We start from the raw sequence: 12,283 nt of genomic DNA, 5'->3' as shown, positions 1-12,283 counted from the left end.
TTGCGTATACATGCACACTTAAAAATTATAAATTGAATATTATAAATTAAAGTCTACCATATAGAGCAATATCAAAGATTCGTATTTACACGGGCTCGCGTTAAAATTAATTGACAATTTTTAAAGAGCATAACAAGATATTAATTTAAGTAACGTTTCAACGAATCGGGCGGATATGTTTATAAATCTACGATATATCAAAATATATCGTACACACAGCTTTCTGGTTCCTTCTTCATACACTTCTTGATTTTCACAGGCGGTCAGCGACTTGACGTAACCAGTCGCTTATATGGGAGCTTTCCTTCGTATGTACCAGTTTGTACGACAACTGCATATCTATGAAAAATGATTTTCAGAGATCAGTACTTGTGAGAAATATATCAGTGGAACGGAAGAAAAAGAAATGTATTCACTTAACTGGTGGATGCAATCTGATGGCTTGTTCGCTGTTCAATCACATCCCAGTCTGCGTCCTACAAAAGTGATAATTCAATAGGATCGATGTGGCCCAATATGCATCTATGTATCTGCAATATATCTTTTACGTATATCGAACCTAATCTGAAATAAAATACTCATATAACAAGTGTAATATGCATGCACATGTAACATGTACGAGGGTGGTCCGATAAGTACTTAGCCTATAAAAGAAAAACGAAAATTTTGGAAAAGTGGCGATTTATTTCTCAACATAGTCTCCTTTTAGCTAGATACACTTGACCCAGCGATGCTCCAACTTCTTTAACCCGTCTGAAAAATACGTTTTCTCGAGGTCTGCAAAGTAGGCCTCCGTGGCGGCGATGACCTTCTCATTCGACTCAAATTTCTGCCTGGCGAGTGACTTTTTCAAGTTTGGAAACAAAAAGAAGTCACGGGGCCAAATCTGGAGAATACGGTGGATGGGGCAGCAGTTCGTAGCCCAATTCGACCAATTTGACTGTGGCGAGGGCGGAGGTGTGAGCCGGTGCGTTGTCATGGTGGAAAAGCACTTTTTTCTTCGCCAAATGGGGCCGTTTTTTCTGCAATTCGGCGTCGAATCGGCCCAATAATTCGGCATAGTACAGCCCTGTGACCGTTTTACCCTTCTCCAGGTAGTCGATGTAGATCACACCTTGTGATTCCCAGAAAACGGTGGCCATCACCTTTCCGGCCGATAGGACAGTCTTCGCCTTCTTCGGAGCACGTTCGCCGGGTGAAGTCCACTGTTTCGACTATTCCTTGGTCTCTGGTGTGTACCAGTGGATCCATGTTTCGTCGACGGTCACGAAACGACGCAGAAACTCCTTCGGATTGCGCTTAAACAGCGTCAAACACTGCTCTGAAGTGGTCTCACGGTTGCGCTTGTTGTCCGGAGTGAGCAAACGCGGCACCCATCGCGCCGACAGCTTTCTCATGCCCAAAATTTCATGCAGGATATGACCCACGCGGTCTTTTGAGATGCCTACTGTCTCAGCTATCTCGCGTACCTTCAATCGGCGGTCTGCCAATACGAGATCGTGGATTTTTGTCATGTTATCCTCCGTGGTAGCCGTTTTCGAGGCACCTGGGCGTGGCTCATCAAAAACCGACGTGCGACCACGTTGAAACTCGTTAAACCAATTTTTGACGGTCGCCATCGAAGGAGAAGAGTCACCGTACACAGCATCCAAGCGCTCTTTGATTTCGTTGCGCGATTTCCCTTCCAAAAACAAGAATCGAATCACCGATCGATATTGCTCTTTTTCCATTTTTCTAAAATCCGCGGACATGCCCGCTTCCACACGCGGTCAAAGTAAAACTACGAGTCCGATTCGGCTGAAATTTCAACAGTAGCCGTCTACGAGAATGTACTACACGATAGTAAATTTCTCTTGCGATAGTGGCGCCATCGGGCGGTGAGGCTAAATACTTATCGGACCGCCCTCGTATAACACCAAAGGCTTGTAGGATTCCTTGATTTATTTTCTTAACTGTAATAATTGTTTCGCCTTTTCTTACAGTACTTACAATCAGATTTGTTGTGGTATTAAGATATTGGCAAAGATTCTGCCTTCGCTGGACGGATCAATCATCAGATTTGCTTTTGCTGGCTGGATCAATCATCACTTTCGTCTTTGGCTGGATTATTTCTGTTATGAATTAATCCTTTGGAACATTTCAACAAACATATCTCCCAAAGCTGAAACAAAAACATTAATCGGAGAAAAGAATTGATCCAATATCTAAAATTATAATGCTAGCATAGATAGCATAATATGTTTGTATTTCATATTCATGCATCTTTAAGACATAAATAATATACATTGGTACAGGTTTAGAATATTAGCTACTTATCTGACACTTGTCCATCCTTCATTTTACTTCTTTCTATCGTCTCCTTTGCGTGCTTCCATCGTCTCCTACAGGTTTTATTTTCCAGTTGGCGATGACAAATTCCAATTCGAAGAATGAAACCGCAACAAATTGAGTTATATTTATCTAGGCATGACAAAACTGAGAATTCACTTTTGTTCATTTATATAATATCTTCCTGGAAAAATATATACTTTGTATTGCATATTCATGCATCTTTAAGACATAAATAACTCCCTCTCTCTCCCTCTCTCTCCCTCTCTCTCCCTCTTTCTCCCTCACTCTCCCTCTCCTTCCCTCCCTCTCCCTCCCTCTCCCTCCCTCTCCCTCCCTCTCTCCCCCTCTCTATCCCTCCCTCTCTCTCCCCCTTTCTCCCTCTCTCTCCCCCTTTCACCCTCTCTCTCCCCCTTTCACCCTCTCCCTCCCTCCCTCTCTCCCTCCCTCCAACCCTACCTCCATCCCTCCCTCCATCCCTCCCTCCACCCCCCTTCCATCCCACCTTCCTCCCTCCCTCTCCCCTATCCCTCCCTCCCTCTCCCTCCCTCCCTCTCCCCTATCCCTCCCTCCCTCTCCCTCCCTCCATCTCTCTCCCTCCCTCCCTCTCTCTCCCTCCCTCTCCCTCCCTCCCTCTCCCTTCCCCCTCTCTCTCGCTCTCTCTCTCTCCCTCCCCCTCTCTCGCTCTCTCTCCCGCTCCGCTCGCTCGTAGCGCAGCAAGCGAGCACGGAGGGTCGCCGCGTTGCCCGTTGCGTTTATCCCGCGCGCCGTCGCTTGATCTCGCAGCTGCTCCAAGGGCAGCGCGTAGATCCACGCTTCGCGGTCAGAGTCTTCCGGCATGATTATTCGATACTCCTCGTCGCGCACGAAACGGAACGGGAATCCTAAGCGTTACGAGAAACCCGCAGCCTAAACTTTGGTGTGGAAGCGACCAGCCTGACGGGAGCCTCTTCAACGGCGCTATTAGCCGTTACGGCACACGAAGAACGGTACACGAGAAAAAAAAATGGTCCCCCAACACCAACAATCACCCCGACAATTTGGTAGCCACCAAGACAAACACCGGGACACCACCACAACGAGAGCAGCCTCGATATCCCGAGCAGAGCGTGATCACGGGAAAAAAAATATAGCAAAGAAACCCTGAGCGAAAATAATCGATAATTCTTGCACCGCGACAAACGATCTCGCACGTGCCGAAATCCCACCGAAAAAAAACGAAAACACGGAAAGTCGTGCTTAGCGTCGGCAACCCGGAACCCGAAAAACCGTAAACACGAGTCGAGCAAAAAAAACGAGCCGAGACGTGTCGTCGTTTTCGCGACTTTCGGTTAATTTAAATTATCCTCCTTTGTCTCGACCAAATAGCGGAAATTATCTCGCCGAAATCGGGCCCCACGTTGGGCGCCAAAAATTTGCGACGCGATTATCGCTCGCCGTCGGCAAACTGCCGTCGGTCCGCGCGTCTCGGCCAACCTAGCTCTCACAAAATCGGTTGGGCGCCAGGTGCAGCGGGCTGCACCGTTCACCAACGCTACGCGACACCTCACCAAAGGGCCGAGACACGCGAAGTCGACGGGACCGGTAGCCCTTCGATATTTAAGTCGGTAGACGGGAAGGGTTCGTCGGAAGTCGGGAACGACCGGGAAAACACAAAAATAACGAGGCGCGTTTCGACTATCTTTAGCTTTATTATTTCGGGAATCGGAACGGTCCGACCCCCTCGATACGATACACTCCGCTTGGGCTCTCGCGAATTCGAGATTGCCCGCTACGCCGATAACTTTGACGAGACTCTTTACTCTCACGACACCGAAACGATAATGCAGGTGGAAGGTCTTACACAATCGGGAACCTCCCGGCGACGTGGTCCTCCTCTCGTCTCCCTCTCACGCTCGCTCTGGCACACGCTGCCACTGACGTCTCCTCCTCTTGCTGACGCCAAAAACTTCACTAAATCCCTCGCTTGTATTTCCCTTTTTCGGTAGCCGATCTCTCTCCGGTACTATATGGAAGCAGGTCGGCGATATTAGAGAGAGACAATGGGAGTCTCCTCTTTTTATCTCCTTCTCCCCTGACAGACTTTCTTATCCGTTGGTGTTGTCTCGTGCTACCCGTCTTTCCCCGTTCCTCGGTAAATCTCCCTATACGGGAATCCTTCCGCGGATCTTTGTTTTTCGATCCGCGGGACGGGTGCTCGGTCTCACTCTCTTGCTCACTCTCTCTCTCTCTTGCTCACACTCGCCCGATCTCAGTGTTCAGGCTGGCTTTGTTTAGCCGGCGTTCACGCGCCAAGCACGGGAACGCCGACCGTTCGGCGCGATATCCTTGCAGGCCTGTGGACAACGGAAGCGACAGCGAGAACCTTTCACGACGATACGAAACCGATACTAGTATTATTAAAGGAGTGCATTCACCTGGGGTGGCGGTCTTGCCGAGGGGGTGTCATCCTCTTCCTTCCTCCACCGATCCCTCCGCTCCTGATGGGCGGCGCAGGAGGTCCAGGGGCACAGAGCTCGGGGACGCGGGACCGTTCCACCTGCGCGCTCCGACTACTAACACTAATTATTACGGGGGAGAGCGCAAGGCGACACCCCCCCCCCCCCGAGAGTCTCGCCTAAGGGCCGAAAGGTCGGCCTGTGACGGGCGCTTTTCCGGCTGCCACGTCACACAGTTTACTACTCCAGCAGTGTAAAACTTAAGCGTCGTCTACAATGACAATAAGCAGTAAGAAGTCTGTGCTTTAGCCCTAAAGCGTCGTCTACAATAGCAGTAAGCAGTAAGAAGTAAGCGTAAGCGGTAAGAAATAAACCAATCACAGTCGATTATGACAAAAATAATCAACTGTGGTTGGTCCATTTCTTACTGTTCACGCTTACTTCTTACTGCTTACTGCTATTGTAGACGACGCTTAAGAAATGGATCAACCACAGTTAATTATTTTTGTCATAATCGACTGTGCTCTGGCCCTATTTCTTACCGCTTACTCTTACGTCTTATTATTTTCTGCCATTGTAGACGACACTTTAGGGCCAGAGCACAGACTTCTGTATAACGCATGTATGCGATAGAACTCCGGCAAATGCTGCAGTGATCAATCAGAAGATAGGCGCATGCCGGAGCCGCAGCAGGACCCACACCTGTTTCCTGATTGGTCATCGCAGCATTTGTCGGAGCTCTACCGCATATACGGAGTGTAAAGCTAAGACTCCATGCATGCGGTGAACTGCGGCAAACGGTTGCGGTGACCAATCAGGAGGGAGGCGCAAGTCCGGTTGCGGCAAGCTCCGGCATGCGTCTGTCTCCTGATTGGTCACCGCAGCCGTTTGCCGGAGCTCACCGCATGCATGGAGTCTTAGCTTAAGGCTGTGTTCCAAAATTCACTGCCAGTACTGAAAATATATGGTTTGTGTCACGTATATTATAGATTTTCAGTGCTAGCAGTGAATATTGGAACGCAGCCTAAGCTCTAAGCCAGCGGCATAGCGGTGCTGAATTGCTTGCTGGATGAAAATACTGCGTTCACGATTGGTACATTTCCGAAGATGGATAAAAATGCACAAATCAGAACGCAGTATTTTCATCCAGTAAGCAATCCAGCACGAAAACAAGCACCGTGTGCCGCTGGTTTTATTAATTCGCAGAAATTAAAATTGTGTTGTCCAGGGGGTTTTCGTTCGTACCAGCATTTTCCCATCTAGTTTTCGACAAAATATCGTGTAACTCGCTTTCTCGCAGATGGCAGACGAACGACGCGATACGCGAGGCGCAACGCGTAATATCCAATGAGCATTGCGTGTCGAAGAAACTCATTGGATATCACGCATGCATGTCACATATAGGGTGCGTTCGGGGAGCGCACTGCAAACGCTAACGCTACCAAATACTACAAACTTTGTTCAGAGAGCTAATAATGCCGTGTTCCAAATTTCACCGCCAGCACTGAAAAGTTATAGTTTGCGTGACACAAACTATATACTTTCAGTACTGGCGGTGAATTGTGGAACACGGCATAAGTCGGTAGTATTTTAGCGGTAATATGAAAAGAGAATGAAGCAAAATAAAAAACACAGTGTTAGCTATTTTGACACATACAGTGCGTGGTTTATTAGAAACATCATCGTCTTCCGATAGCGATGAAAAATTAGAATTAATTACAAGGTGTATAAGAAGACGTAAAAACGTGCCCAGAGTGCAGAATTATGTTCAGCTAATAGTGCCAGCACTTTAGTGACCAGCAATTTAAGGCACATTTTAGGTATTGCAATATGAACAGTAATATAAAATATATTAGTTGACTTACTTAAAGATGTAACATATAATAATTAATTAATGCATGATTTAGAATACCTCCTGCAACATTTGACCACATTTTATCCATCGTTGAGCCAAATTTACATAGAGAAAGAGTCGGAACACCAATGATTGATCCACACATAAACAATTTTTATCAGCATTGTGGAGATTAGCCACAGCAGATTCTTTCAGGTAACATTATACCCAGATAGCCAAGCCTGAGCGAACAAATTCCGCGCAAGAGTTGACATCAAGTGTTGATGTCTGGGACTGATATGTCAGGATATTGTGAAGGATCATCTTCAAGTGAACGCTTTAATACAAGTAAATATATGTATATATATATATATGTGATTCCATCTCATAAACTATGAGATATAACCTCAATCTCAACTTTAGATTAACATCAATTCTGAAAAAAGAAGAAGGAAAGAAGAAGAGAAAATTAACATCATGTTTTACAATAATAAATAGTAGGATCATATTTACAATAATAAATAATATGTTAGGAATTATATTTTGATAAGCCAAATAACAAATCACCATGTATTTTCTGTTAAGGACATATAACAATGCACTGGGCTGTTAAAAGCATTAGACAAATTCAATACCGAAGGTACGACCAAAATTGCGGTATTAGAATCCTCCATAGAGCGATTAGCGTCTGTTGCTGAAACCGAACCAAATGAGAAGAAGAAGACTGAGTTGTTGTCCATCGTTGAGAGCTATAAGGAACAATTAAATATGTTCTTGGTGGTCTTTCGCAAGGCTAATGTCGTTAGCACTTGTGTCATAAATTAGCTAGGGAGAATCTGCTCTTCTTGCCAGAGGAGTGGCAAAATGCTCTTCGTAAACGACGAGACAAATAAAGTTTGATAGATTCTTCTAGCCAAATCACAGATAAATTATTCAGCATCGTAAGGCATCTAGCTGAGACAACTCAGAGAAGTGCTGATATACACTCAAACGCAAAAAACCCGGTACACTAAAAATTTGGGAAAAAATTACAAAATTTCAAATGATCATAACTTGGTAAATAATGAAGATAGAAATATGCGCAGAAATGCAAAATGAAGCTTGAAACATCCTCTTTAAGAATATCTGAATGGCAATTATGCTCGGCCATTTTTTCAAAATGGCGGATGATAAAGTGAGAGGATGCAAAATTGATAATCAAAGGTCCGTGTTTGCGATGGTGCATGGTGTGCATCAGGTATCGCAGCGTAATGGGACCAAATGCACATGAAAGTATAGAGTGTTATCTTTAAAATGCTACTTTACCGAGCTCGATGTGATCATTTTTCACTGAGTTGTTCCAAATTTTGCTAAAAATGCGGTTTTCTTGTTAAATTTGCATAATTCAATGAATAGGTATCGCATCAAGCTCTATAACGAAGTATTTTAAAAAAAACATTCTATACTTTTAGGTACTTTTCGTCCCATTGAGCTGCGACACTTACTTTGCTCCATGCGCCGTCGCACGCTCGAACCTTTTTTTAGCAACTTTTCATGTTCTCCTTTTTATCACCCGCCATTTTGAAAAAATATCGTTGCGCACAATTTCGATAGATCTTTCGAAAAGTACGGTTTCAAAGCTTTCAAACCGTTTTTGAAATTTGCTGCTAGGATATTTAGGTGTCGAGATATTCAATTTCGAATTTGCAACAAATGTCGATTCAGCGAGGCTTAAGGGGCTAAGAGGCTCTACGGTTCGTTTGGGTCTTTCATAATTTCAATAGCCGCGTTCATTATTCTCTATACAATAATTTACACAATTTTGCGAATTGGAAATTTAATTTTTATCAAAAGTTACCATTCTTTACCCTTCAGTTACGCATGATCACTGTGGTATACACTTTAGTTCGCGAAGCTGTCCCTAGCTCTCTACCTTCTCCGTACGATTGGCCATTATGGTACACAGCTTGAATATGCTGTTCAGGATCGCGCCTGAGTTCGCGGTGACCCGGCGCGCGGGATGCCGAGTCGCTGGACGCCACCTGAACGTCGAAATTCCCTGGCGCTCCTAGTCCACGGAGCCGCCGCGACGCGGCGATCTAGGTTGTCGCGCGCGCGCGAGCCCCTCGGTTCGCACGCGAGTTCGAGCTGCCCAGGGCATATAAGAGTGCCCGCGGAGACGATCAGAGATTGCCTTCGTACAGCTTTTGGCCTTCGTACGGTCCACCGCCGATAGTGGCACTATCTCTTGTACGCTGGACTTCGCGAGTTTGTCAGTACGCCGGGCTTACGTTCTGGCTTGACTGAGATTCTGTCGGTGCGCCGGGCTTTAACGCCTGGCTTGACTGGATTTTTCTTAAATGTATGTGCCAAGACAATAAACAAAGACAAACAATTTTCCTTTTCCGAACGTGTTCACTCCGATAAGCGCTGCCTCGTGCGACTTTTCTTTTTCCGTGATCTTTTCCTTTCGAGGCGCGTTGCTTCGTGCAACTTCATCAATTTAAACTTCATCAATTTAATATGACCGATTTATTGTTTCAAATTCGTTAAGAGACAGACATCGAACATCTGTTCAAATTAGAAACAATTTAAGGGATGTGCGCAACATTAATGTATCCGTTAACACCGTTCGGAGAAGATTAAAGGAACGAAATCTGCTTTCGCGCAGGCCAGCAGCTGTACCTTTGCTTAAATGTCACCATCACGTAGCTCGACTCAATTTTGCAGTTGAGCATAGAGACTGGACTTACGCAGACTGGAGTAAAGTACTCTTTAGCGATGAATCTCGTTTTTGTGTCTATTCTCCAGATGGACGAAAACGAGTTTATCGTAGCGGTGGAGAACGATTTGCAGTCTGTACGGTAAGTGAGAGGTATAGCTACAATGGCTCTGTAATGATTTGAGCAGGAATTTCAGCTAATGCTCATACAGATTTGCACTTTTTTTGACAAGAATATGAACGCAGATATGCGTGGAAGACATACTCATTCCGTATGTTGTTCCGTACGCACCCTTCATCGGAGAGAAGTTCTTGTTTATGCAAGACAATGCTCGACCACACACTGCGAGAAGAGTGCTTGATTTCTTCGATGAAGTTGGCATAAATCGACTCGATTGGCCAGCAAATAGTCCAGATTTAAATCCAATCGAACACTTATGGGACAACCTCGGCAGGAAAGTATGAAATCACGTACCTGCTCCTCAGTCACTGCGAGAACTGTGAATAATTCTCGAAAACGAATGGAATACAATTACGCAGGATGAAATTAAAAGACTAATAAGGAGTATGCCTGATCGTATGAATGAGGAAATACGCGCACGAGGCAGTCATACCCATTATTAGTACACACACACTACACACACAGCAGAGAGGGTTTGGAGTCATTAATTACTGGAGTGACGAACTGCGGGGTCCTTATCTCTGCTGTAACACCACACACACACACACACACACACACACACACCACAAGGAGGGTGTGAAATCTTGAAATACTGTGGAGCTGACGAACCACGGGGTCCTTATCTTTGTGGTATACAAACACACACACACACTACATACAATAGGACTTTTCCTACCAGTAAAATTCCATGCGGTTTATATTGGGACGACTTACAACCATAATTTGAGCTAATGACAGCGGTATCTTAAAACGCAATTCATCTTTATTACGTAATATCGATTACGCAAAATGAAGAACCTAAATTGAATTTTACTTTCATTTCCCTGGCTTTCAAAATAATAAATGCAAATCATTGAATATATTGTGCTGGTTATGTAAATTATTATATAGAGAAACATGAACACAGCTATTGAAATTATGAAAGAGCCAAACGAACCGCAGAGCCTCTTAGCCCCTTAAGCCTCGCTGAATCGACATTTGTTGCAAATTCGAAATTGAATATCTCGACACCTAAATATCCTAGCAGCAAATTTCAAAAACGGTTTGAAAGCTTTGAAACTGTACTTTTCGAAAGATCTATCGAAATTGTGCGCAACGATATTTTTTCAAAATGGCGGGTGATAAAAGGGGAACATGAAAAGTTGCTAAAAAAAGGTTCGAGCGTGCGACGGCGCATGGAGCAAAGTAAGTGTCGCAGCTCAATGGGACGAAAAGTACCTAAAAGTATAGAATGTTTTCTTTAAAATACTTCGTTATAGAGCTTGATGCGATACTTATTCACTGAATTATGCAAATTTAACAAGAAAACCGCATTTTTAGCAAAATTTGGAACAACTCAGTGAAAAATGATCACATCGAGCTCGGTAAAGTAGCATTTTAAAGATAACACTCTATACTTTCACTACATATACTATGTGCATTTGGTCCCATTGCGCTGCGATACCTGATGCACACCATGCGCCATCGCAAACACGGACCTTTGATTATCAATTTTGCATCCTCTCACTTTATCATCCGCCATTTTGAAAAAAATGGCCGAGCATAATTGCCATTCAGATATTCTTAAAGAGGACGTTTCAAGCTTCATTTTGCATTTCTGCGCATATTTCTATCTTCATTATTTACCAAGTTATGATCATTTGAAATTTTGTAATTTTTTCCCAAATTTTTAGTGTACCGGGTTTTTTGCGTTTGAGTGTATATTGGACATATTGTGTACGTACTATATTTTTGGATTATTTCATAAAAATATTGAATTTATTAGATATCTATCATGCAGAATGAAGCAGCTATTGTCCTATCTTGAATATCTTGAACATATGAGATGTGAGAATAGAAAAATATTTAACAAAATATATGGTACTGAAACAATTGTCTTATAGTAGTAAAGTTTTATTTTCTGAGTAAACTAAGCTTTAAAATCTAAATCCTTTATCATTTTTTCCTAAGTTATTTTTTAAATAAAATGTTTTAATTAAAAATGTAATAAAATTTATTAAAATGTTTTTTTTTGTATCATAACTGATTTTGAATTATTCTTTATCATAGATGATTGTATTTCTTTTAATAACTGTTATCGAAAAATAAACTCAGAAACAGCATTCCATTAAAAAAACAAAGATGACCTTCAAATCTTGAGAATCACCTGAAAAAAGGGTTACCGCCGCAAGGATTACTTCTGCACCATGTAATTTCTCTCTTTGTTAGATAAATTATTATTTATTATTATCGTCTCACTATATATTGTCTGTTTAAGAATAATTATTACGATTCTACCGATTTTGCTGTTGTTTCAGTAACATCCTCTGACAAGGTTGATAACACGAGAAACGAGCTGGAGCATCAAGAGCAAGTGATAGTGCAATCGGGAAAGCTCTTAGGAAAATATGGTAAATGCGAAGTCACTGATGAAGTATTACTTGCATTGGCCTTCGCGTTCTTCCTCGCCTGCGTGTTTTACATTTCACAAAAGAGACTGTTCTGAAAGCCCTTTGTATGTGATATTAATGAATGGATTGATCATTTACGGTGATATTGCGATTGTAACATATTGCGCAGGAACTCTCACGATAAATGACATAGAGAATGTATGTACTATTTAAGAGGAGAAATCGGGTGAGTTTTTACAAGTATTTTAATGGCTTTACGCGTGTATGGATAAATTGCTCGTTAATCTCTGAAGGACGTTTTTATTCGGTCACCAAAATCTTATTAAATAAACTCAACTGGTTGTATATAATGGTATATAACACGGTCGCGCACCGAAAAATCAACTATTACTTATCGTTGCTAAGAAATAA

At 43.2% G+C, this 12,283-nt stretch overlaps 1 pseudogene; it reads left to right on the top strand.

Moving 5' to 3' along the window:
- The first annotated feature begins 6,885 nt into the window (after positions 1-6,885).
- Positions 6,886-12,155, top strand: LOC112590509 (uncharacterized; annotated as a pseudogene).
- Positions 12,156-12,283: the final 128 nt, after the last annotated feature.

Source organism: Harpegnathos saltator, unplaced genomic scaffold, assembly GCF_003227715.2.
Source record: "Harpegnathos saltator strain DR-91 unplaced genomic scaffold, Hsal_v8.6 scaffold842, whole genome shotgun sequence".
NCBI lineage: Eukaryota > Metazoa > Arthropoda > Insecta > Hymenoptera > Formicidae > Harpegnathos > Harpegnathos saltator.
Note: the sequence above shows the minus strand (reverse complement) of the source record. Positions and strands in the feature narration are given on the sequence as shown.